The sequence below is a fragment of the Globicephala melas genome, chromosome 5 (genome assembly GCF_963455315.2).
Source record: "Globicephala melas chromosome 5, mGloMel1.2, whole genome shotgun sequence".
NCBI classification, from domain to species: domain Eukaryota; kingdom Metazoa; phylum Chordata; class Mammalia; order Artiodactyla; family Delphinidae; genus Globicephala; species Globicephala melas.
In genome coordinates this window covers 68403348-68430630 of record NC_083318.1, presented here as the reverse complement: position 1 = coordinate 68430630, position 27283 = coordinate 68403348, and the positions used below count along the sequence as shown (strand labels likewise).

At 36.5% G+C, this 27283-nt stretch overlaps 1 pseudogene; it reads left to right on the top strand.

The window, feature by feature from the left end:
* Positions 1-3692: 3692 nt before the first annotated feature.
* The window catches only part of LOC115865699 (peroxiredoxin-4 pseudogene), a 187421-nt pseudogene continuing 163830 nt past the window's right edge, over positions 3693-27283 (top strand).

The window sequence follows — 27283 nt, the reverse complement described above, 5'->3', positions numbered from 1 at the left end:
AGCCTGGGACTACATTTCTCAGCTTCATTTACAGTAACGTCTGCCTATTTAAATGAGTCCAGGTCCATGAAATACCTTGTGGTGGCACATTCCACTTCCAGGCCTGATCCATAAAACTCTCCCATACTGCACGCCACCATGTTTTTCCCTCTTCCACTGGCTGTACAGCAATGCCCAAGAAATTTTATGAAGTTACATGTTGAAGAGGTCAGAGCCTTTGACAGTGTGGGTTTAAATGAATGCAAACCAAAAGCCTTCACACTCATTCCTAATCCCCACCACTAGGGATATTTGCATTGGCAAGAAATAAGATGATATTTTATTACACCACTTATATTCCAGAGTTTATTTGTTACAGCACCTAGTGTTACTCTGTGGAGTACAGAAGGCAACCTGAAGGAAGTGAGTTAATTGCCCATGTTGAGTAATGAGACAGCCAGAGTTTTAATGGCTGTGACAGCAGGGCAATGATTTGCAAACTCCAGTAAGAACTCTCTCTATCAGATTTCATCAAAATTCATCAGATATGGCCAAATTTCTTTCCCATTATTTTAACAAATGTAAACTCCAGGAAGAGTATATAAATTTCCTTGAAAAGCTCATAAGACTTTTCTTTTTATTTAATCCTTTATTTCCCTGCCTCAATTTTAGAGGAACTAGCGGCAAGTGGGAGGAGGTAAAGGGAAAATGAATAAATGGATCTTACTCTTACTCTCTTGCCTACTGTAAGTCCTCAAGCTGCTGCTCAGATCTGAACTAGAGGAAGGGGTGAAGCTTTGAATTAGATATGAATGAAAATTTAAATTGAATTAGGTAGGATTTATTTGATTTTTAAAAATGAATAATGTATGAATACAGTAAAAAATTCAAAAGGAATAAATAAGTATACAGTAATAAATAAGTTGTTTTTACATCCTCATCATAGAAATAATCAACTTCCCACCCATGAGGAAGCCACTTTTAATATTAATGAGTTTCTTGAGCATTGTTTCAGAGATTCTTCATAAACAGAGGTTAAAAAAAAAATGGTAGTGTGCCATATACATTGTTCAGTACCTTGCTTTTTTCACTTAAAATATATTTTGTGTATCATTTCATATCAGTAGCTAAAGATCCATATCATTCTTTCTAAAAGTCTTTATCCTTTGAATAGCATTATTTAACAATCCCATTGTTAAATCATTTGTCAATCTGTTAATTATAAACAAAGCAGTACTTAATAATTTTTTACATATGTCATTTTTCTCAAATGCAAAATTATCTGTAGGATAATTCTAAGGAAAGAAATTGCTAGGACAAATGGCATAAACATTTGATACTTTGAGAGAGATTGATAAATTGACTGTCATAGATATTTTTCCCATTTACAGTCCAGCAATAGGTATGTGAGTCTGTTTCTCATTCTACCACAGACTTTTTGTTCTTTGATAATCTGAAAGATAAACATAGTATCAAAGTATGATTTTAATTTGCATTTCGCTTCTTATGAGGCTTGAAATCTTTTCACGTTTAAGAGCCATTTGTAATTTTAGCACTCTGTTTATATCATTCACCTCTTTTTCTATGGGGCTAGATGTCTTTGTAAGACATGAAAGTGCCAGAGTATAGGAAATGAACTCTGTAATGATTCAGATGCATAAGACATTGGTGAAGTTTTGGGGAGTCCAGAGGTCTTAGTCATGCTGGGGCATCCCCAACAAGTCAAAAGACAAGTTGTTGCTCTCCAACCCCATTCTCTGCCCAGTACCTCCTACCACTGTGAAACAGTCAAAGATCTTAGTGAACTTAGGAACACAGACTGCACTTGCAAACATTCCTCTAACCTATTTATTGGACGCCACAGAAGGCTGCCAGTTTCAAGTAGGATCCAAAGCAAGAGAGAGCTCTGTAGCAGGTCCATGCTCTAGTGAAAGCTGTCCTGTAACTTTTGACACAAGGCCTAGCAAATAAAATGCTACTTTATGTATCTAAATTGGTTAAGAATCATGAATGAAATTTTTTGAAAGCCTTAACATGATAGTTGTAGTACACATCTGTAGGTTTTTGGAGCATGGTAGAACTATGTACTATTTGCAAAAACGCCCTTGGCCTGGTATTACACCCTAGTAAAGATTGAGAACCCACAGTGGAACATGATATGGCAACATGACTTGCCCATCTTGGTCTAGCCATCATTAGATCCAATGAATTACAGAAGTCAGTTAGGCAGAGAGGCAACACATTCTACAATATAAGTGAAGCCCTGTGTTCTAGATTGGCCTCTAACAGATGGTTCAGGCTCAATGGCAGCTATTGCTGATGCCACAGAGCCTTTCGCTCAGTTCACACCTGTGGGCTGAGGGGCTGTTTCTGATGACCAACTGGCAGACAAGGAAATGTCGTGGGACTAATGCTCATTAATGGATATGTTTGCACTAGTGAAAAATGAACTGCTGCCATATTAGAGCCCCACCGAGTAGCCCCTTCCCCTCTGCAAACAGTGTTGGAGGGAAGTTCTTCCAAAAGAGAAAGCTATGGCTTCTGTCTAAAGAAAGAGATGAATGAGTTATATACACCAAATTCTGGTGATTAAACAGACTGGCTCATTGACCAGAGACATGGAATGAAGATTTAAAAACCAGAAGCATGGAGTTATGAGGTTGAAGAGGCCACTAAGAATGTCTGTTGTGTCTCATGTCTTTGTCCCTCAGCACCCACTTCTGAGGATACTCACAGGGACCAGAGGAAGATAATGACTCCGTCACCTTCTCTCTTCAACCACTCATATTCTCACATAGTTAACCTATTAAGAGAATGGCCATGGGGGCAGGGATAAAGGATATATATGGGATCAACAACATGGCTGTTTCACATCATGGCTAAGCTATCTACTATCACTGCTAAGTGCACCAATTTGCCATAGGATAGGACTGATGCTGATCTTTCCAGGCATTTGGAAACTTGTTGATTATATCAGGTCCATTTCACCCTAAAGCAGACAGTCATCTTCACAAACCAAAATTATTCATATTCCAAATATGAGTCTATCTTCTCTGCCTGTAGGACCTCTAAGAACAATATCACCTAAGGGCTTACAGAACTCCTGATGCTTTGATATGGTATCCCACACAGATTGCTTCAGACCAAGAGATGCAACAATGGGCTCATTACCAAGTGTGCCATCACTCTGACAGCTGACCTGATAGAATGGCTGAATGGAATGCTGAATGCCCAACTAAGGAACAACCTCAAGGACATCTTACAATGTTGGAGGGCTCTTCTGTGTGATGCACCCAGTCACTATAACAATGATCAAAATATGGCACTGTATCACCAGAATATACAAGTCTACAAAGAAGTGGAAGAAGGAAGAGTGTCCCTTTCCTAAACATTTCCTATTTGAACATCTCTTCCATGCATCCTTAGAATCAGATAGATTTGAGATTCTAATTCCTGATGATAGTGGTGGGATATAAGGAGTGGATCATTTAGCTAAGGGATACCTTAAGAGTTTGACTGAACCCTAATATACAACTAACACCAGAGAACCAGAGGGTAAAGGAAGAAGTCATTGCTTTTCCTGGGACAACTGACCCCAATTATCATGAGGAGCTAGGGTTGCTAATACACAGAGGACAAGGAGATACACACCTGGGATTCAGGGCATTCTTCAGGGTATCTCTTGATGTTTCCAACTTCAACGATAACTGCGAATGGGGAGATTTCAACAACTGCAGCCTTACAAGAGCAATGCAATTAAAGCTGAAGACACCCTGGAGATGAAGACCCATATTAGCCCTCCAGGCAAGCAACCTACAGACTTGGTTCTTTCTGGAGAATCCAGATGGTTCATGTAGGCAGAGATGATAATTTATAGGCTTGGGAGAGCTGCAGCAGTGAGGACCTTACTTTTTTTTTTCTTTTAACCATTTTTAAGCCTTCTTGGGACATTACAACTGGCCACCATCAAGGAGCATTGGATTTTTACTGTTCCTGTGAGGGATGAAGTGATAGTATCTTATTTTCATAAATTTGTATAAGATCAAAAATCAGAGGATACTGGATATGAGTAGTGAGAGGGATTAACTCTTTGGACACAATTTATGAGTCTCCCAGATTAATCTGGCTGTACCTGCCTTTTAGGCTTTGGCTTCTTTATTCATCTATTACTGCTTCTGTTTATTTCATCATCCCCTGAGAGGATAGCCAGTCTCCATTTCTCCCACCATAATGGGAGCTGAGGGAATTCCAGTATCCAAGCCAACCAACTGGCCTGATGGAGGCTCCGGTTTCTCTCAGCCCTTCTAGACTCAAAAGAAGTGCTGTATCATAAGACATGGGATTTGGCGTGCCCAGAGACTTCTTGGTGGAGTCATGATGCACGAACCAGAAGTGAAACCCATGAGCCTAATTTGGGCAATAAGAAAAGGAAGACTAAAAAGTATCAGCACATAAATTTCTCTCCCTCAATTCCCCTTAACTGAATGCTCTGAGTCATAGTAGTCCCATACAGCCTTAATGTAAAGGTCCTACACAAACAACCAGCTATAATTTCTGTGAAACTCAGCAATTCACTATCATGTACTTGCTTTCTCTCCTTCTCTGCCCCTATGGCTTCTTGCTACTCTGGAATACACACCTCAATAAGGTATTAGCACATTTTTCCACCCTTAGGTTCTATTTTCTAGAGCACCTAGACCAAGACAAAGTCCATTACTATAATTTCAGCCACATCTATTCTCATATATGCTCATCTTAATTCATCTTTCATTTTTTAGAAGTCAGTTTGTTTCCATAGGCATCTATTATTTTTTTTCCTCTCTTTGGAAAGCTTTTCTTCATCTATTTTATCATTTTAGAAACAATTTTACATTATCTCTCCTTTATATTTTTATTCTTGGTGAGGTATTTGGTTAGTTTTCATCTGATCTGTGGGAACATTTTTTTTTAATGTTGGTGCTATTAATCTATTAGGTTTGTGTGTGTTTGTACTCTTTTCCTACTTTTATTTTGTAGTACCTCTGTAGACCTTCTGTGATGGTTCTTTTTTATTAGACTTGTTTTAAAGTTTAGTTCTTTCACGTGTAGATGAGAGCCCAAGCTGGCATAAATGTACTATAAATTTCAAGGTGTTGTGTTAAGTGCTTTTTTTCCTTTAAGCCATACTTACCACCTGCAAATAGGTACAATAACTGTAAGTGGATCACATGCATAATTCTCGGCACCCCCCACTTCACTAAAATTTTGTTTAATACAGAAATTTTCTATGGTATATATCATTTGGTTCTGTAACAATTTCTTCTCTTAAGAAAATAACAATAACATAAAAACCAATACCTAACAACAGCATGTCAAACTACATGAGACAAAAAGACTTGCAAAAAAACCAGATGACTCCATTATCATAGTTGGAGACGTCAACAACCCTTTTTCAGAAAGGGGCAAATCTTGCAGGCAGAAAATAAGTAAGGGCACAGCTGCATTAAACACCATCAATCAACTGAATATAATTGATACGTATAGACTACTTCATCCAACAACAGCAGAATACACATTCTTCTTAAGCTCATATGGACTATACAGAAAGACATCACAGTCTGGGCCATAAAACACACCTTAACAAAAGTTTTAAAAATAGAAAGGATGCAGTGTTTATTCTAAGAACACAGTGGAATGAAGCTAGAAATCAATAACAGAAAGATAACTGGAAAATCCAAAAATATGTGGAGATTAAATAAAACACTTCTAAATAACACTTGGGTCAAAGAAGAAATCTCAAAAGAAATTTTAAAACACGATGACTCAAAATCTATGGAATGCAGCAAAAGCAATTCTAAGAGGGAAGTTTATAGCAATACAATCCTACCTCAAAAATAAGAAAAACCTCAAATAAACAACCTAACATTACACCTAAAGCAACTAGAGAAAGAAGAACAAACAAAACCCAAAGTTAGTAGAAGGAAAGAAATCATAAAGATCAGAGCAGAAATAAATGAAATAGAAACCAAGTAAACATTAGTAAAGATCAATAAAACTAAAAGCTGGTTCTTTGAGAAGATAAACAAAATTGATAAACCTTTAGCCAGACTCATCAAGAAAAAAAGGGAGAGGACTCAAATCAATAAAATCAGAAATGAAAAAGGAGACTTACAACTGACACAGCAGAAATACAAAGGATCATAAGAGACTACCACATGCAAATATATGCCAATAAAATGGACAACATGGAAGAAATGGACAAATTCTTACAAAGGTACAACCTTCCAAGACTGAACCAGGAAGAAACAGAAAATATGAACAGAGCAATCAAAAGTAATGAAATTGAAACTGTTATTAAAAATTTTCCAACAAACAAGTCCAGGACAAAATGAAGAATTCATCTTCACAGGTGAATTCTATCAAACATTTAGAGAAGACCTAACACCTATCCTTCTGAAACACTTCCAAAAAACTGCAGAGGGAGGAACACTCACAAACTCATTCTACAAGGCCACCATTATCCGGATACCAAAACCAGACAAAGATATTACACAAAAAGAAAATTACAGGCCAATATCACTGATGAACACAGACGCAAAAATCCTCAACAAAATACTAGCAAACCAAATCCAACAACACAGTAAAAGGATCATAGACCATGATCAAGTGGGATTTATCCCAGCGATGCAAGGATTCTTCAATATATGCAAATCAATGTGATACACCATATTAACAAGTTGAAGAATAAAAACCATATGATCATCTCAATAGATGCAGAAAAAGCTCTTGACAAAATTCAACACTCATTTATGATAAAAAACTCTCCAGAAAGTAGGCATAGAGGGAACCTACCTCAACATAATTAAGGCCATATATGACAAACCCACAGCAAACATTATTCTCAGTGGTGAAAAACTGAAAGCATTTCCTCTAAAATCAGGAACAAAACAAGTGTTCCCACTCACGCTAATATTATTCAACATAGTTTTGGAAGTCCTAGCCATGGCAATCAGAGAAGAAAAAGAAATAAAGGGAATCCAAATTGGAAAAGAAGAAGTAAAACTGTCACTGTTTGCAGATGACATCATACTATACAGAGAAAATCCTAAACATGACACCAGAAAACTACTAGAGCTAATCAATGAATTTAGTAAAGTCGCAGGATAGAAAATTAACACACAGAAATCTCTTGCATTCCTATACAATAACAGTGAAAGATCAGAAAGAGAAATTAAGGAAACAATCCCATTTACCATTGCAACAAAAACAATAAAATACTTAGGAATAAACCTACCTAAGGAGGCAAAAGACGTGTACACAGAAAACTATAAGATACTGATGAAAGAAATCAAAGACGACACAAACAAATGGAGAGTAACACCATTTTCTTGGATTGGAAGAATGAATACTATGAAAATGACAGTACTACCCAAAGCAATCTACAGATTCAGTGCAATCTCTATCAAATTACCAATGGCATTTTTTCACAGAACTAGAACAAAAAATTTTACAATTTGTATGGAAACACAAAAGCCCTCAAATAGCCAAAGCAATCCTGAGGGAAAAAAAAGCAAAGCGGGAAGAATCAAGCTCCCTGACTTCAGAAGTAGGGCTACAGTAATCAAGACAGTATGGTACTGGCAGAAAAAGAGAACTATAGATCCATGGAACAGGATAGAAAGCCCAGAGATAAACTTACGCACCTATGGTAAATGATCTATGACAGAGGAGGCCAGAGTATACAAAGGAGCAAAGACAGTCTCTTCAATAAGTGGTTCTGGGGAAACTGGACAGCTACATGTAAAAGAATGAAATTAGAACACTCCCTAACACCATACACAAAAATAAACTCAAAATGGATTAAAGACCTAAATTTAAGGCCAGACACTATAAAACTCTTACAGGAAAACATAGGCAGAACACTCTATGACATAAATCGCAGCAAGATCTTTATTGACCCACCTCCTAGACTAATGAGAATAAAAACTAAAATAAACAAACAGGACCTAATTAAACTTAAAAGCTTTTGCACAGTAAAGGAAACCATAACAAGATGAAAAGACAACCCTCAGAACGGGAGAAAATATTTGCAAATAAAGCAACTGACAAAGGATTAATCTCCAAAATTTACAAGTAGCTCATGCAGCTCAATATCAAAAAAAACAACCCAATCCAAAAATGGGCAGAAGACCTAAATGGACATTTCTCCAAAGAAGATATACAGATTGCCAACAAACACATGAAAGAGTGCTCAACATCACTGATCGTTAGAGAAATGCAAATCAAAACTACAATGAGATATCATCTCACACTGGTCAGAATGGCCATCATCAAAAAATCTACAAACAATAAATGCTGGAGAGGGTGTGGAGAAAAGGGAACACTCTTGCACTATTGGTGCTAATGTAAATTGATACAGCCAGTATGGAGGTTCCTTAAAAAACTAAAAATAGAACTACCATACGACCCAGCATTCCCACTACTGGGCATATACCCTGAGAAAACCATAATTCAAAAAGAGTCATGTACCAAAATGTTCATTGCAGCTCTATTTACAATAGCCAGGACATGGAAGCAACCTAAGTGTCCATCAACAGAGGAATGGATAAAGAAGATGTGGCACATATTTACAATGGAATATTACTCAGCCATTAAAAAAACGAAATTGAGTTATTTGTAGTGAGGTGGATGGACCTAGAGTCTGTGATACAAAGTAAGTCAGAAATTGAAAAACAAATACCGTATGCTAACACATATAAATGGAATCTTAAAAAAAAAAATGGTCATGAAGAACCTAGGGGCAAGACGGGAATAAAGACGCAGACCTACTAGAGAATGGACTTGAGGATATGGGGAGGGGGAAGGGTAAGCTGTGACAAAGTGAGAGTGTGGCATGGACATATATACACTACCAAATGTAAAATAGATAGCTAGTGGGAAGCAGCCGCATAGCACAGGGAGATCAGCTTGGTGCTTTGTGACCACCTAGAGGGGTGGCATAGGGAGGGTGGGAGGGAGGGAGTCGCAAGAGGGAAGAGATATGGGGATATATGTATATGTATAACTGATTCACTTTGTTATAAAGCAGAAATTAACACACCATTGTAAAGCAATTATACTCCAATAAAGATGTTTAAAAAAAAAAATTGAAATTTCAGTCAACCACTTGTCAATGTGCAAGAAAAAAAAAGTGTGATGGTGTTTTTCATTTATTATTATAATGTTTCAAAAAGGATCAAAGGCATGAAAACCTTTTTAAGGTGAAGAAGATAATTTCAGTTTCAAATTTATACTTTTTTGCACAGAATATTATAACTCAATTTTATTAATCTTTAAGACCATTTACTTTTGGACTTTTATAATATATAGTAATGAAAATTGTGGCTATTTCCAGATAAGTGTCAGAGGAATCTTATTATTCTTTGGATTCCTTGCTGATTTCCTATTGAAGTATTATTTTTTTTTTTTTTTTTTGCCTCTGACTTACCACAGCATGGCATCTTTTAGCCTGAGGAGGTTAAGTAAGACAATAATAATTCTTACAGGTTCATTTTTAGGATTGAGACACACATCAGTGGATTTTGAACTTTGCAACGGAAAGTCTCTTGGAGTGTTCTAAGCAGGGGAAAATCATTGTTTCAGAAAAAATATATATACACACATATGTATATCACTTGGGTTTTTATTTTAAAAATTAGACTTCTGATCCAGATGATCAGTAAAAAAGTAATAGTTCAAAAGCTGTGGTAGGTAAGAGAGGAATGCATTATTAACTATAAAGGTAGTAGGTACTGCTCCTGCTCAGTAGACTGTCCTATAGTTTCTTACCTAAAGCTAGTTAATTGGCTGAATCTTATTGCGGAGAGGAGAATTTGTGGCATATTACCACCACAGGACATTTATAAATTGTTGCTATTCACTTGAGCACACATAAAAAGAATCAAATGTGAAATTGCATATAAAGAAAGACTTCAGATGGTAAAAATCCATCTTAGCCCTGATTTGCTGATCTTAGGGGGAGCCACAAGCCCCCTGTTCTCAACTGGTTTTCTCTTACTTTACAGGACTGGTATTTTGGGAGAGAATTGGGTTTGTCTTCACTTGAGTATCTTAAAAAACTAAACTGACGGTGATTTTGGTTTTTAAGCCCATGGATCTTTTGGATTAGAAAAAATATATATTTTTTCTGAAATGAACTGAAGATTTACAGAGTTTTGGTTATTGCCACTAAATACTGTAATTATAACATTTATGTGTAAAAGTTATTATGGGCCAGGCTTGATGACTTATGCTATATAGATTGTCAAATTCAGTTCTCATAATAGCCCTAAATAGGTAGATACTATTATTATCCCCATTTTATAGATGAGGAAATGAAGAACCAGAAAAGTCAATCAGTTTCTAAATTTATGGAACTGGGTGGTAGAGCTGAGAAGTAAACCCAATTCATGTATCACCAAAGACAGAACTTCAAAATATGTCTGATCAGTGATTGATTGAGAGTAGTATCATGCTACCTTTCTAATTTACCTGAAGATCTTTTCTACTTATTGAAAAATTCACATGCCTTGCACAGCAATTTCCACTCCACTGTACTCTTATTGCAGTTAGGATCACCTGATGATTATTCTTCCAGGACCCCATGTGTTACATGCTTTATGACACTCACTTGATAGTTTCTGCTGGAAGACAACTGAGGAAGGTTTATTTCATTGGAACCCTTGCCCACTATGCACATAGTACATGTCAGGTTCTGACTCTCTTGAGTTCCTTCATTTCTTAATCCTGACTTGTTCTCCAAATGCCCATTTCACCCCAGTGGGTGAGTGTGTAGCCACTTTGAATTAGTTAATTTATATGGGCCATAGTTTTCTTGACTGAAAATGGGGGCTACTAAAAGAAACTTCATATGAGTTTGTCATGTTGATGCCATGAGTCAATAAATGTAAAGTGCTAAGATCACTGCCTGTCTAGCCAGGAGTGGTATCAGCAGAAGTAGAAGAAACAATGTCAAAATGGTGGTGATGATAGACAACACCGTGGTAGTTGTAGGTAGGTGATCTTCTTTATATATTTTCTCTAATTCTAATATTAAAAGACAAGAAAGGATAATGAAACAAAAGGAAAAAAAAGAAAGAATGAAAAAAGGGGGGGAGATCTTATTTAAAGGAGACAGAGAACATGAAACAATTTACTGTAAATTTCTCACTGTCTGATAATATTAATCTGTTTCCCTAGGATGCCTTCAGGAACAGAAATAAAGTTCTTAAAAATAGAGGTGAGGAGATGAGAGAAGCCCTGCTCAAAACAAAGAATTGATTACAAAAGTAAGTAAGTATTGCTGGTCAACGTAGAATTCAGCTGAATAAAGTGGTAACAAGAAGACTTAAATTTGTTTGATTCCAGTGGAGCTATTCTGTCGAATACCAATCTGTATCATGATTTTCAGTTTTAAAAGTACTTTCTCATATATTTTGTCCTTTGCTCTTTGCAACACAATTGAAAGTCTAGGGAAAGACTGTGTATCTATTTTTCATCAATAAATTGAGGCTTAAAACAGAGTGTCACTTAACCAACATCAGAGAAACAGAATGTATCAGAATCAAGGCTACAGTTTTTCTTATGTATACGCAATATTTTTCTATGTTGCTTTACACTCTGTCACTCATGTTATAGAGATCAGATGATTAATGTATGTTGTCCTATAACTTTTCTATAATAGACCATTTCCTAAGCTCATAAAAGAAAATATGAGGTAAATGCATAAACACAGGTAAGGTGAAATCTTTGCTAAATATTAAAAACTCTGTTGTTATTTTTCTGAGAATCAGTGAGTGTTTTTCAACTGTGACATTTTTCTGGTTTCCATGAAGGGAACCAAATACAGATTCAATGACTTTAATCTATAATCAAGTAGATTTCAAAAAGAAGTCAAATGCTTCTTCACAAACCATTATCATATATCTTATTTTTTAGACTCTATAATAAAGGCTCTACTGAAAGATGAAGGAGAAAGCAGAATGAGCTTTAATGACTCATCAGCATACATTTTTAAATTTAAAATATCAATTATGTATGTGTGTACACATATACAAATACTTCTTTATTAATGTGTTTTTTCCTTCTTCCATCAGTCTATATTTTTTTTCAGTTAAGGAGCATTCATTTTTAGTACAATCAGAGGTTCTGACCAGAAAATACAATGCAAAGCTACTATCTTAAGCATAATAGACATATGTCTATGAAATCACTGTGCAAATCTAAGCTTTTAGTTAGTAACTTTCAAGTCTAATCAGGATTTTCAAAATTCTACTGCATTATTATATTTTCTTTGTTTGCATGTGGTAGTATTAAGCCAAAGTATTTGCCTTGATTTGGGAGTTTCATGAATTTTAAGAAACCAATGTGTCTATATTTTCTTATGGAAAAATAAATCTAATATTAAAAGAGAGGTGTTAATTGAAAAGTTAAATCTGTGTGGCTAATCCCAGAAACCATAGCCTGGCAGGTATATGACTTTTTCTAAAAGACTTCAAGCATTGTTTAATGTTTCCTCTTGTGAGTTTTGGTAAATTACTAGGTAATATATCTGCTGACACTGAAGATGAGTTTCTTCTCAAATGGCCCTTTCCTATGCTATATTTTCTTCAGTCATAATAATAGTTTATTTCTTAAAGTGTCAACATTTGCCACACACTAAAAGAAAAGGTGCTTCTCAATTATATTTTCATCCTTGTGACTGATAAAATATGCAAGAATATATATTCTTCAGATTTACTTCTAAACATTTCTTGGTTATTTTATTCATTGTCATATAAAATCATAAGAACAGTAGACTTTTAAAGATTACTTACAGCCCTGTTATCGATCAAGTCAGTTTGACAACTATTTTTGTTCCAATCTTATTCATATGACTATAAAATTTAAATAGTTATAATTATGGATAACTTTCCAGTAGGTTTTCAAATTCTTGATATTTTGAACAACTCAGCTCTCAAAAGAGAAACAAATTTTAAACTAATTCCAGGGAAATAATAAAACTGAGATCATTTTGGACTTGTAGGTGATCATTCATTTTAAAAAATAAAGTAAAATAAATTTAGTTAGACCCTGGACTCACTGCTTCATTTGACCTTTATCAGTGTAGCAGCTATACTCTGGCATATAAGGCTTTATATAAGGCTATTTTATATATATATATATATATATGTATATATATATATATATATGAATATAAGGCTTTTGGTTTTTTACTTTCAAAATAAAAATATCATTAAACATCATTGCTCAGTAAGAATAAACCTGTAAATCTAGCCATAGCTATAGCCACAATAAAATAAGCAGTTGGAATACTAATGAATCCATTTTATAGCAAAGTGAAATGAGAATTCTTAAGTGACTATGCAGCAAGGGTGAGCTGAATATCTCAACTTGCCTTTCAGCAGCTCAATCATTAATTAATTTTTTAATCCTAACAGAGAAGTCCGCTTCTGTTGATAGACATCTCTGGAGATTCCCTTTTCAATTCGACAGGATGCCAAGCATCCAAATAGATTGTTTACCTGAATCCTGTATTCAGAGGCTCTCATCTGAGATGCAGAACAAATTTTTAACATCATAGTTAGTATGAGTATGTTGTCACACTCTAAAAACTTGTTGCCTAGGTAGTCAAGCCTTGTCAAAGTTAACCCAGAGCAGTAATTATTTCACAGTTTATGCTTTTCCCTAAAATTTCCCCAGGTTTTCTTTTTTTCAGCAGGTGACACCAAAAGCTAAGGCAGAGATTTAAGTGGCATGTATGACACATCTAAGCCTCCAGAATCTCAGGTTATTCTACAAATCATTTAGTAACCAGTCTCCATGAAACTTTCTTAGTTTCTTCCTTTTTTTTTAATTTTTCTTGTTCTGAGTTCCCATAAGTTTACTAACTAATTTATGTTAAGGAACAAAAAATAGCCCAGTGATTAAGAGCACAGCATTTAGAGATAGACCTGGGTTGAAAACCTTGTTCTTCTGTTTACTAGCTAGCTAACTTCAGGTGAGCATGGAAGGTGTTGCTATGTTCAAATGGTTCTCTTCTAGGAAATAGAGGATTGTGCTTCTTGTCCCCTTGAGGATAGGAATGAACTTGAGTCTGTCTTCAACTAATGAAATATGGGCAGACATGATGTATACTACTTCTGAGTGGGAGCATTTAAGAGCCAGTGTTCAGTTCTTCAGGAGACCACATATTTGAGAAGCTACAGGATTTAGAATTTCCTTACCCTGAATAATCAGATTGCTAAAGCAAGGACAATAGCCCTGCAGAATCAGCAGGATCTGGAGCGTTTTTTATAAGCTAGAAAATAAACTTTTATTGTGTTAAGACACTTGGATTTTAGAGTTATTTGTAATCACACAGCTCGGTGCTTTGCGATGACCTAGAAGGGTGGGATAGGGAGGATGGGAGGGAGGCTCAAGAGGGAGGGGATATGGGGACGTATGTATGCATATGGCTGATTCACTCTGGTGTACAACAGAAACTAATACAGTACTGTGAAGCAATCATACTCCAATAAAGATCTATTAAAAATATATATATATATAGGGCTTCCCTGGTGGCGCAGTGGTTGAGAGTCCGCCTGCTGATGCAGCGGACATGGGTTCATGCCCCGGTCTAGGAAGATCCCACATGCCGCGGAGCGGCTGGGCCCGTGAGCCATGGCCGCTGAACCTGCACGTCCGGAGCCTGTGCTCCGCAACGGGAGAGGCCACACAGTGAGAGGCCCGCGTACCGAAAAAAAAAAAAAAAGTATATATATAACCTTGTCTAATCTGACTTTACTATAAAATGCTTTTCTACAAAATGGTGATAATAAGACTTAACCTTCACATGACTATTTTAATAGTCTATTAATTTGAAAATTTATACTTAAAATACCTTGAAAAATAATTTCCCTTATTGAAGAGTCAAAGGTAGCTACCCTACTCATTACTATAACATAATTATACCTTATTCTCATGATACATACACAGCTTCAAGATAGAGGCTTTGTTATCATGCCTGGTAATAATCTCTGAATATTAAAAACAGCTTGATCTTTTGAGCTCAATCCTGAATGATCTACCACATAGAAGTAATATCTGTGTTGTGCTTTTAATTTATGAAATATCCTTCAGCCTTACTGACATTTCCAATATTTTTAATAAATACAACTTGGTTTAACCTGGTGGAAATATTGCTTGAGCCTTTTATCCATTAACTAAACAAATGTAATTGAACACAAATTATGTGCAAATAAGTCCAGGAGTATTAAAAAGTTTACTCTTGCTATTGAATAAGTGCTGTGTTAGTTTCTTCAAATGAAAAATCAGGGCGGTAAAATTTAGTTTCTACTATTTCCTGGGAAATTCTTGATAATTTATACTGTTATAGTGATAATAAGTGAGCATTAGAGTGAAAAGAAAAAAATCTGCTATTATAAGAACAAGATGATTGTAAGAAAAGGAGAATTGGGAGGAAGTGATTAAGCCGGATGTTAACATTCCAAGAAAGCACAGGAATTCCAAAATGTATTATTGCCAAAGAGTAGGCAGAAATAAAATGGTAAAGACAAGAAAAGGGTGAATAAGCATGACACATAACTTAAGGGGTTTGGTTTTAGTCCACATACGTTTTATTTGCCTATATATTCTTCAGGTTCTGGATATGCAAATAAGATACTTAGTCAAAATGAATTTAAAATCCATGTCTCAATCTTAAAATAGAATACAGTCATCTCTAGGTATCTGCAGAGGATTGGTTCCAGGACCCCCCGCAGGTACCAAAACCCATATATCAACTCAAGTCCCTTATATAAAATGATTTAGTACCAGCCCTCAACAGCTTGGATTCCACATGGCTGATTCAACCAACCGCAGATGATTGAATTTCCATCCATGGTTGTTGGAAGCCACAGTTGCAGAGGGTGGACTGTACTTTGTTCCACATCATAAACATAAATGAGAAGCAGGATGTGGTTGTATGAAGAGAAAGGAAAAAAATAAGATCAGTGTGCAGGCAATAGAAGAAATGGACAAAAGTAGTGATTATATAAATCTCCATATATCTATATAAATCTCTATACACAGATGTATCACATGTATCAGTCAGCTATTTTTACAATAATATTTCATAATAAACTACCTCAAAACTCAGTGGCATACAACAAGTATTATACTCACAAATATTTGAGTTTCTAGGAGAGGCTCTGTTTCAAATTGCAGTTTTAAGAGTCTGCTGGAGTTTGACTGGTTAAGGCTGTGTCCAGCTAGGCTTGGCACCAAACTGTGGGTCCACACCAGCTTCAAATGGTAATCCTTTTAGAGTAGAGGATACTCAAGGCAAGATTTTTTTTTCAGGCAGAGGTTCCAGAGAGACAGATGGAAATACACAATGCCTCTTCTTAAGGCCAAGGTACAAAACGAATACATGTCAGTTTTTCCCATATTCCATTGATTATCAAAAGAAAATCACATGGTCAAGTCCAACATCAATGGATTAGTGTCCTCCCCACATGTAAGTCAGTGGAGGGCGAGAATATTTGCTGAACAGTAATATAATCTACCACATCAGACAAAACTCAAAAGTAAAAGAAAGTTGGCTGGATAAGATTAAGAAGTCTTGGAACAGAATTCATTTCAGACTCAAGGTAGATTATATAGAGCTGCAATTATTCATTCTTGGAAGTGCAATAGAGTCTTACTCCATTTTTGATATTTAACAGCTAAGTTTTTAAGGCACACCTATCTCTCTTCCCCTTCAACCTCACATCTAAGCATGATGTTAAGAAAGTAACTTGGTGCAGCCACTATGGAAAACAGTGTGGAGGTTCCTCAGAAAACTAAAAATAGAATTACCTTATGATCCAGCAGTCCCACTCCTGGGCATATACCCAGACAAAACCATAATTCAGAAAGACACATGCACCCCTATGTTCACAGCAGCACTACTAACAATAGCCAAAGCATGGAAACAACCTAAATGTCCATCGACAGATGAATGGATTAAGACGTGATACATATATGTGATGGAATACTACTCAGCCATAAAAAAGAATGAAATAATGCCATTTGCAGCAAAATGGTTGTAACTAGAGATTATCATACTAAATGAAGTCAGAGAAAGACAAATACCATATGATATAACATATATGGAATCTAAAATATCATACAAATGAACCTATCTACAAAACAGAAACAAACTCACAGACAGAGAGAACAGACTGGTGTCTGGGGGAGGGGAGGACTGAGAGTTTGGGATTAGCAGATGTAAACTATTATATGTAGGATGGATAAACAACAGGATCCTACTATATAGCACAGGGAACTATATTCCATATCCTGTGATAAATCATAATGGAAAAGAATATACAGTAAGTCCCCTACATATGATTGAGTTCCATTCCAAGAGCTTGTTCGTAAGTCCAACAAAGTTAGCCTAGTGTAACCCAACTAACATAATTGGCTATATAGTACTGTACTGTAATAGGTTTATAATAATTTTCACACATTAAAAAAACAAAAAAATAAAGAAAACATTTTTAATTTTATAGTACAGTACCTTGAAAATACAGTAGTACCAACTACATCACCTCTGCTTTTATGCTTACTTCCAGACATCCTGGGCTTCAAATAAAGATACCGTACTACTGTACTGTATACAGCACTGTATAGTAAAGTATACACAAAAGCACAACCACCAGTAGAGGATTCACACACATGACAGTGTACGCCAGACATGTGAACTAACTTACATGACTGGACGTGCAAACAGACGTTAGCATCTTTGAAAGTGCACACCTTGAAGGTTCATGTGTAGGGGACTTACTGTAAAAAAAAAAAAAAAAAGAATGTCTATATGTGTATTACTGAGTCAGTTTGCTGTGAGCAGAGACTGGCCCAACACTGTAAATCAACTATATTTCAGTAAAAAAAAAAATAATAAAATTTAAAAAAGAAAGCCCAGGTACTTCACCCTTTGATGCCAGTAGAAAGTCAAGACCCTTACCCCAGTCCCTCTATTTAACCACCATAAAAATCCTAAGCAAGTTCCCTTTTCCTGCTCTCTGAAGCCATTTTTGAATCAGCTTGGTAAGCCTGCCCTCCTCCTCCCAGAGGGCCTTATTATGATATTTACATTCTGTTTCAATGGGTGGTTTCAATATGTGGTTTCTCAAAGTGTAGTCCAAAGGCCATTTGGGGATTTGATAAAAATTTGTATTATTAAGGCCCACTCCAAACTCAATGACTGAAATCCCAACTTTGGATTATATATTAAAAAAAAATTGCCATCAATAATATTAATACAAAATAAAGTTAGAGAAATATTGCTGAAATACTGCTTTAGGGTACATCTCATCTTTCTGTACTTCATTTTCCACATCTTTACAGGGCGAGAGAGAGGCATGGACATACATACACTAACAAATGTAAGGTAGGTAGCTAGTGGGAAGCAGCCGCATGGCACAGGGATATAGGCTCAGTGCTTTGTGACCGCCTGGAGGGGTGGGATAGGGAGGGTGAGAGGGAGGGAGACGCAAGAGGGAAGAGATATGGGAACATATGTATATGTATAACTGATTCACTTTGTTATAAAGCAGAAACTAACACACCATTGTAAAGCAATTATACCCCAATAAAGATGTTAAAAAAAATTTTTTTAATAAATAAATTTAAAAAAATAGGGTATAGTCAATGTCCTTGTGTTGATGAGTGATACAAATCTTCAAATTTCAGCACACAGTGTGCTTCCTGAGGATATCCATGCCTGGTTATCAAGGTATGCCACCATAATACCCTATTCTACTTCTCTGCATTGCAGTTATTTCTCATATTTTTATTGCATAGGTGTTTGTTTGCTCTCCATCTCACCCCATGAATGTACATTTTAAAAGATCAGAGGCTGGGCTTCCCTGGTGGCGCAGTGGTTGAGAGTCCGCCTGCCAATGCAGGGGACACGGGTTTGTGCCCCTGTCTAGGAAGATCCCACATGCCGCGGAGTGGCTGGGCCCGTGAGCCATGGCCACTGAGCCTGCGCGTCCGGAGCCTGTGCTCCGCAACGGGAGAGGCCACAACAGTGAGAGGCCCGTGTACCGTAAAAAATAAAAAATAAAAATAAAAGATCAGAGGCTTCCACTGTCTAATTTATTTGTCTCCAGCACCAAAAACAATGCTTAGAACATGGCAAGCCCTCAGTTAATATTGATACTGATAACTAAATACATAAATAAGGCAAAAAACACCTACTTTTATTTTTCAGAGGAAATTCTTGATACTCATATGAAGAAACAAGCTTGAAGGGACTTTATAAGGGCTAAATTATTTAAACAGGAAAGTGATTTATAGTTCCAAACAGGCTAAGAACTAAATGAACTCAAAGCATGAAGTCAAATTATAAAGCCCAAGTTAATGAGAATGCACGATAAGCTAAGTTTTTTTTAACCTATAATAAAATAAAATTTAACCAGTTGAAAAGAGGAGGAAACTATCAAGTGGAGCAAGACCAGATAATATTGATAGATTGTTAGGGCCCTGACTTGTGGTGCTGACTCTGGAGGGACCAGCATCACAGGCCAAGCAGGCTTCATGCAAAAGAATAGTATCAATAGTTGAATGGGAGCAGAATTAGCCTCTACAGCTGATCCTGTCCTCATTCAGAGGAACACCACATACATACCCGGGCATCTACGGCAGTCAATATCTCACTCATATAAAGATGATACAATGTATTTAATATGCAGCAGTGACATCTATCTGTGCCCCAAAATGTTGTTTAGTCCCATTCAAAATTCCCATTTCGACCTCCCCTTTTTAATTGATCCAGACAAACATATATTCCTTGATGCTGAAGTTGAGGCTTGGATACTTGAGGTGGGGGGGTCTTTGTGTTATGAAAAGGGACTTAATGAAACTACTTTAAGTCTTCACCAAAGGTTTGAAAATAGTGAAACATACCTCTACTCATCATGCATGTATACCATAATTAGAGACATAACATAGAAATAGATCCAATCCATTATATTAAAGATTTTCACACTCTCACTTCTAAATGCTTAATAGTTGACCACACATAAGTCCAAATAATTATCATTAATTTTAGTTTTCTTGGTAGAAGCTGGCAGAGCAAACATACATAACTTGCCAAGATGTAATGACTCACTTGAAATTCAGTGTAATATACAGCACCTAAGGGGAGAATATATGACTTGTGGAATCAGTGAGGGACACAGGAAAGGAATAAGTAGCATAATATTAAAAAAATACAAATAATCAAACACACAGGAGAATTCATAACAGCACAAACAAGCCTAATGTTTACTCAGATAAAGAAATAAACATAATGTTGATTTTGCTAAAGGCAGTGTCATATAAGTCAGGTTGTTACAGTTAAGATTTTCAGTATGCAATTGCCATGAATTTGAAAATATTTTTGTGGCAATAAGGGACCATTTTGTTACGAACTTGCTGAGTCTATACCATTAATTATACTGCCATCTAATATAATGTTTTTTATTAAACATCTTTATTGGAGTATAATTGCTTTACAATGGTGTGTCAGTTTCTGCTTTATAACAAAGTGAATCAGTTATACATATACATATATCCCCATATCTCTTCCCTCTTGCGACTCCCTCCCTCCCACCCTCCCTATGCCACCCCTCTAGGTGGTCACAAAGCACCAAGCTGATCTCCCGGTGCTATGCAGCTGCTTCCCAGTAGCTATCTGTTTTACATTTGGTAGTGTATATATGTCCATGCCACACTCTCACTTTGTCACAGCTTACCCTTCCCCCTCCCCATATCCTCAAGTCCATTCTCTAGTAGGTCTGCGTCTTTATTCCCGTCTTGCCCCTAGGTTCTTCATGACTATTTTTTTTTTTAGATTCCATTTATATGTGTTAGCATACGGTATTTGTTTTTCTGACCATCCACCTCAACTACAAATAACTCAATTTCGTTTCTTTTTATTTCTGAGTAATATTCCATTGTATATATGTGCCACATCGTCTTTATCCATTCATCTGTTGATGGACACTTAGGTTGCTTCTATGTCCTGCTATTGTAAAGAGAGCTGCAATGAACATTTTGGTACATGACTCTTTTTCAATTGTGGTTTTGTCAGGGTATATGCCCAGTAGTGGGATTGCTGGGTCATATGGTAGTTCTACTTTTAGTAGAGCTCAACTGTTAAGGAAAGTCCATACTGTTCTCCATAGTGGCTGTATCAATTCACATTCCCACCAACAGTGCAACAGGGTTCCTTTTCTCCACAGTCTCTCCACCATTAATTGTTTCTAGATTTTTTGATGATTGCCATTGTAACCAGTGTGAGATGATATCTCATTGTAGTTTTGATTTGAACTTCTCTAATGATTAATGGTGTTGAGCATTCTTTAATGTGTTTGTTGGCAATCTGTATAACTTCTTTGGTGAAATGTCTATTTAGGTCTTCTGTCCATATTTGGATTGGGTCATTTGCTTTTTTAATATTGAGCTGCAGGGCTTCCCTGGTAGCGCAGTGATTGAGAGTCTGTCTGCCGATGCAGGGGACACGGGTTTGTGCCCAGGTCTGGGTGAATCCCGTGTGCCGCAGAGCGGCTGGGCCCGTGAGCCATGGCCACTGGGCCTGCGCGTCCGGAGCCTGTGCTCCTCAACGGGAGAGGCCACAACAGTGAGAGGCCCGCGTACCGCAAAAATAAATAAATAAATGAAAATAATAAATAAATATTGAGCTGCATGAGCTGCTTATAAATTTTGGAGATTAATCCTTTGTAAGTTGCTTCATTTGCAAATATTTTCTCCAATTCAGAGGGTTGTCTTTACGTCTTGTTTATGGTTTCCTCTGCTGTGCAAAAGCTTTTAAGTTTCATCAGGTCCCATTTGTTTACTTTTGTTTTTATTTCCATTTCTCTAGGAGGTGAGTCAAAAAGGATCTTGCTGTGATTTACGTCATAGAGTGTTCTGCCTATGTTTTCCTCTAAGAGTTTTATCGTGTGTGGCCTTACATTTAGGTCTTCAATCCATTTTGAGTTTATTTTTGTGTATGATGTTAGGGAGTGTTCTAATTTCATTCTTTTCCATGTAGCTGTCCAGTTTGCCCAGCACCACTTATTGAAGAGGCTTTCTTTTCTCCATTGTATATTCTTGCCTCCTTTATCAAAGATAAAGTGACCATATGTGTGTGGGTTTATCTCTGGGATTTCTATCCTGTTCCATTGATCCATATTTCTGTTTTTGTGCCAGTACCATACTGTCTTGATTACTGTAGCTTTGGAGTATAGTCTGAAGTCAGAGAGCCTGATTCCTCCAGCTCCGTTTTTGTTTATCAAGATTTCTTTGGCTATTCGGGACCTTTTGTGTTTCCATAAAAATTGTGAAATTTTTGTTCTAGTTCTGTGAAAAATGCCAGTGGTAGTTTGATAGGGATTGCATTGAATCTGTAGATTGCTTTGAGTAGTAGAGTCATTTTCACAATATTGATTCTTCCAATCCAAGAACATGGTATATCTCTCCATCTGTTTGTATCATCTTTAATTTCTTTCATCAGTGTCTTATAATTTTCTGCATACAGGTCTTTTGTCTCCCTAGGTAGTTTTATCCTAGATATTTTATTCCTTTTCTTCCAATGGTAAATGGGAGTGTTTTCTTAATTTCACTTTCAGATTTTTCATCACTAGTGTATAGGAATGCCAGAGATTTCTGTGCATTAATTTTGTATCCTGCTACTTTACCAAATTCATTGATTAGCTCTAGTAGTTTTCTGGTAGCATCTTTAGGATTCCCTATGTATAGTATCATGTCATCTGGAAACAGTGACAGCTTTACTTCTTCTTTTCCAATTTCGATTCATTTTATTTCTTTTTCTTCTCTGAATGCTGTGGCTAAAACTTCCAAAACTCTGTTGAATAATAGTAGTAAGAGTGGGCAACCTTGTCTTGTTCCTATTCTTAGTGGAAATGGTTTCTGTTTTTCACCACTGAGGACGACGTTGGCTGTGGATTTGTCACATATGGCCTTTATTATGTTGAGGAAAGTTCCCTCTATGCCTACTTTCTGCAGGGTTTTTATCATAAATGGGTGTTGAATTTTGTCAAAAGCTTTCTCTGCATCTATTGAGATGATCATATGTTTTTTCTCCTTCAATTTGTTAATATGGTGTATCACATTGATTGATTTGCATATATTGAAGAATCCTTGCATTCCTGGGATAAACCCCACTTGATCATGGTGTATGATCCTTTTAATGTGCTGTTGGATTCTGTTTGATAGTATTTTGTGGAGAATTTTTGTATCTATATTCATCAGTGATATTGGCCTGTAGTTTTCTTTCTTTGTGACATCTTTGTCTGGTTTTGGTATCAGGGTGATGGTGGCCTCTTTGAATGAGTTGGGGAGTGTTCCTTCCTCTGCTATATTTGGAAGAGTTTGAGAAGGATAGGTGTTAGCTCTTCTCTAAATGTTTGATAGAATTCGCCTGTGAAGCCTTCTGGTCCTGGGCTTTTGTTTGTTGGAAGATTTTTAATCAAAGTTTTGATCACAGTGCTTGTGATTTGTCTGTTCATATTTTCTGTTAATTCCTGGTTCAGTCTTGGAAGGTTGTGCTTTTCTAAGAAATTGTCCATTTCTTCCAGGCTGTCCATTTTATTGGCATATAGGTGCTTGTAGTAATCTCTCATGATCCTTTGTATCTCTGCAGTGTCAGTTGTTACTTCTCCTTTTTCATTTCTAATTCTATTGATTTCAGTCTTCTCCCTTTTTTTCCTGATGAGTCTAGCTAATAGTTTATCAATTTTGTTTATCTTCTCAAAGAACTGGCTTTTAGTTTTTTGATATTTGCTTTGTTTCCTTCATTTCTTTTTCATTTATTTCTGATCTGATCTTTACAATTTCTTTCCTTCTGCTAACTTTGGGGGTTTTTTGTTCTTCTTTCTCTAATTGCTTTAGGTGCAAGATTAGGTTGTTTGAGATGTTTCCTGTTTCTTAAGTTAGGATGGTATTGCTATAAACTTCCCTCTTAGAACTGCTTTTGCTGTATCCCATAGGTTTTGGGTCGTCGTGTCTCCATTTTCAATTGTTTCTAGGTATTTTTTGATGTCCTCTTTGATTTCTTCAGTGATCACTTCGTTATTAAGTAGTATATGGTTTAGCCTCCATGTGTTTGTATTTTTTACAGATCTTTTCCTGTAATTGATATCTAGTCTTATAGTGTTGTGGTTGGAAAAGACACTTGATACGATTTCAATTTTCTTAAATTTACGAAGGCTTGATTTGTGACCCAAGATATGATTTATCCTGGAGAATGTTTCATGAGCACTTGAGAAGAATGTGTAGTATGTTGTTTTTGGATGGAATGTCCTACAAATATCAATTAAGTCCATCTTGTTTAATGTATCATTTAAAGCTTGTGTTTCCTTATTTATTTTCATTTTGGATGATCTGTCCATTGGTGAAAGTGGGGTGTTAAAATCCCCTACTATGATTGTGTTACTGTCAATTTCCCCTTTTATGGCTGTTAGTATTTGCCTTATGTATTGAGGTGCTCCTATGTTGGGTGCATAAATATTTACAATTGTTATATATTCTTATTGGATCGATCCCTTGATCATTCTGTAGTGTCCTTCTTTGTTTCTTTTAATAGTCTTTATTTTAAAGTCTATTTTGTCTGATATGAGAATTGCTACTCCAGCTTTCTTTTTATTTCCATTTGCATGGAATATCTTTTTCCATCCCCTCACTTTCAGTCTGTATGTGTTCCTAGGTCTGAAGTGGGTCTCTTTTAGACAGTATATATACGGGTCTTGTTTTAGTATCCATTCAGCCAGTCTGTGACTTTTTGTGGGAGCATTTAATCCATTTACATTTAAGGTTAATTATCAATATGTATGTTCCTATATCCATTTTCTTAATTGTTTTGGGTTTGTTATTGTAGGTCTTTTCCTTCTCTTGTGTTTCTTGCCTAGAGAAGTTCCTTTTGCATTTGTTGTTAAGCTGGTTTGGTGGTGCTGAACTCTCTCAGCTTTTGCTTGTCGGTAAAGGTTTTAATTTCTCTGTGGAATCTGAATGAGATTCTTGCTGGGTAGAGTAATCTTGGTTGCAGGTTTTTCTCCTTCACCACTTTAAATATATCCTGCCACTCCCTTCTGGCTTGCAGAGTTTCTGCTGAAAGATCAGCTGTTAACCTTATGATGATTCCCTTGTGTATTATTTGTTTTTTTTTTTTCCCGTGCTGCTTTTAATATGTGTTCTTTGTATTTAATTTTTGACAGTTTGATTAATATGTGTCTTGGCGTGTTTCTCCTTGGATTTATCCTGTATGGGACTCTCTGTGCTTCCTGGACTTGATTAACTATTTCCTTTCCCATATTAGGGAAGTTTTCCACTATAATCTCTTCAAATATTTTCTCAGTCCCTTTCTTTTTCTCTTCTTCTTCTGGGACCCGTATAATTCAAATGTTGGTGCATTTAATGTTGTCCCAGAGGTCTCTGAGACTATCCTCAGTTCTTTTCATTCTTTTTTCTTTATTCTGCTCTACAATAGTTATTTCCACTATTTTATCTTCCAGGTCACTTATCTGTTCTTCTGCTTCAGTTATTCTGCTATTGATCCCTTCTAGAGTATTTTTAATTTCAGTTATTGTGTTGTTCATTATTGCTTGTTTCCTCTTTAGTTCTTCTAGGTCTTTGTTAAATGTTTCTTGCATTTTCTCTATTTTATTTCCAACATTTGGATCATCTTTACTATCATTATAGACTGCCTATTTCCTCTTCATTTGTTAGGTCTGGTGGGTTTTTACCTTGCTGCTTCATCTGCTGTGTGTTTTTCTGTCTTCTCATTTTGCTTATCTTACTGTGTTTGGCGTCTCCTTTTCGCAGGCTGCAGGTTCGTAGTTCCCGTTGTTTTTGGTGTCTGTCTCCAGTGGCTAAGGTTTGTTCAGAGGGTTGTGTAGGCTTTCTGGTGGAGGGGACTAGTGCCTGTGTTCTGGTAGATGAGGCTAGATCTTGTCTTTCTGGTAGGCAGGTCCACGTCTGGTGATGTGTTTTGGGGTGTCTGTGGCATTATTATGATTTTTGGCAGCCTTTCTGCTACTGGATGGGGCTGTGTTCCTGTCTTGCTAGTTGTTTGGCATAGGGTGTCCAGCAGTGTAGCTTGCTGGTCATTGAGTGAAGCTGGGTCTTAGTGTTGAGATGGAGATCTCTGGGAGATTTTCACTGTTTCATATTACATGGAGCTGGGAGGTCTCTTCTGGACCAGTGTCCTGAAGTTGGCTGTCCCACCTCGGAGGCACAGCACTGACTCCTGGCTTTCCCTTGCTTAATTGATACAAGAAGTCTAGAGGAGGTTTGAGTGTGAGGAGTGCCCTTCCTCCAGAGGAGAAAAAGCTCTGGTAAAGTCCTTTCCTCCTGAAGGAAATCTTTGTTATGGAGAAAGCCCTGGGTGAATTTCACAGTGATTGCTCTTGTAGGCCGCTTAGCAGAGCCAGGAGGGGTCTTCTTCAACTCTTCAACATGAGAGCATGGTGGGATTCCTTCCCTTGGCACCAGCAGGAATTGAACTATGCAAACACTGTCCACACAGGAACTCTTACTCTAGCCTCCTTACCCTCTATTGAGTGTGTTTTTAAGCCACTAAATTTGTGGTAGTTTCTTGTACAACAGGAAACTAATACATATATGAAAAATATTTTACCAAGACTTTTCAAACATGTATTATTTGTATATGTTACTCTTTAACTTGGAAACACTTTATTATAAAGTCAATAAGAAGGAATTAGAAAAAATATATTAATTTTAATTCACCTCTACCAGTGTCATATAAAATGAAATGAAACATTTTAATCTCTTTATGCACTTTAAGTATGCTAATACCAAAGCCTTGCAGTTACAAATTTAGGTCATTCAATTTGCAGAAAACATATAATACATAACTTAATTGGCAAACTCAACTCTCATTGTCTAGTAAATTAACCTAATCAGACTTACTGTCAAAAACAAATCCAATATCATTTTTCACTTAAAGAGTAGATCTTAAAATGTGACACCTTGTCACTTATCTCATTTATTAATTCCAATTCTTAGATAAATACACAGCTAGCTAAAGCACAGAGTCTTGTTATTTGTTTGTATTATAGAAAAACTAATAAGTCACCACTTTCTTTCTGATGCTCCTTCTGCTTTCCTCTAATGGGCCTTTCCCTCAGAAGGATTAAATTACTTGACAGTAGTCAGAAGATGGAAGAGAACATGTCATTCAAAGAAAATTTTCATCACTTGCACTGTCCCACTCTATATCTAAGAACATACTCAC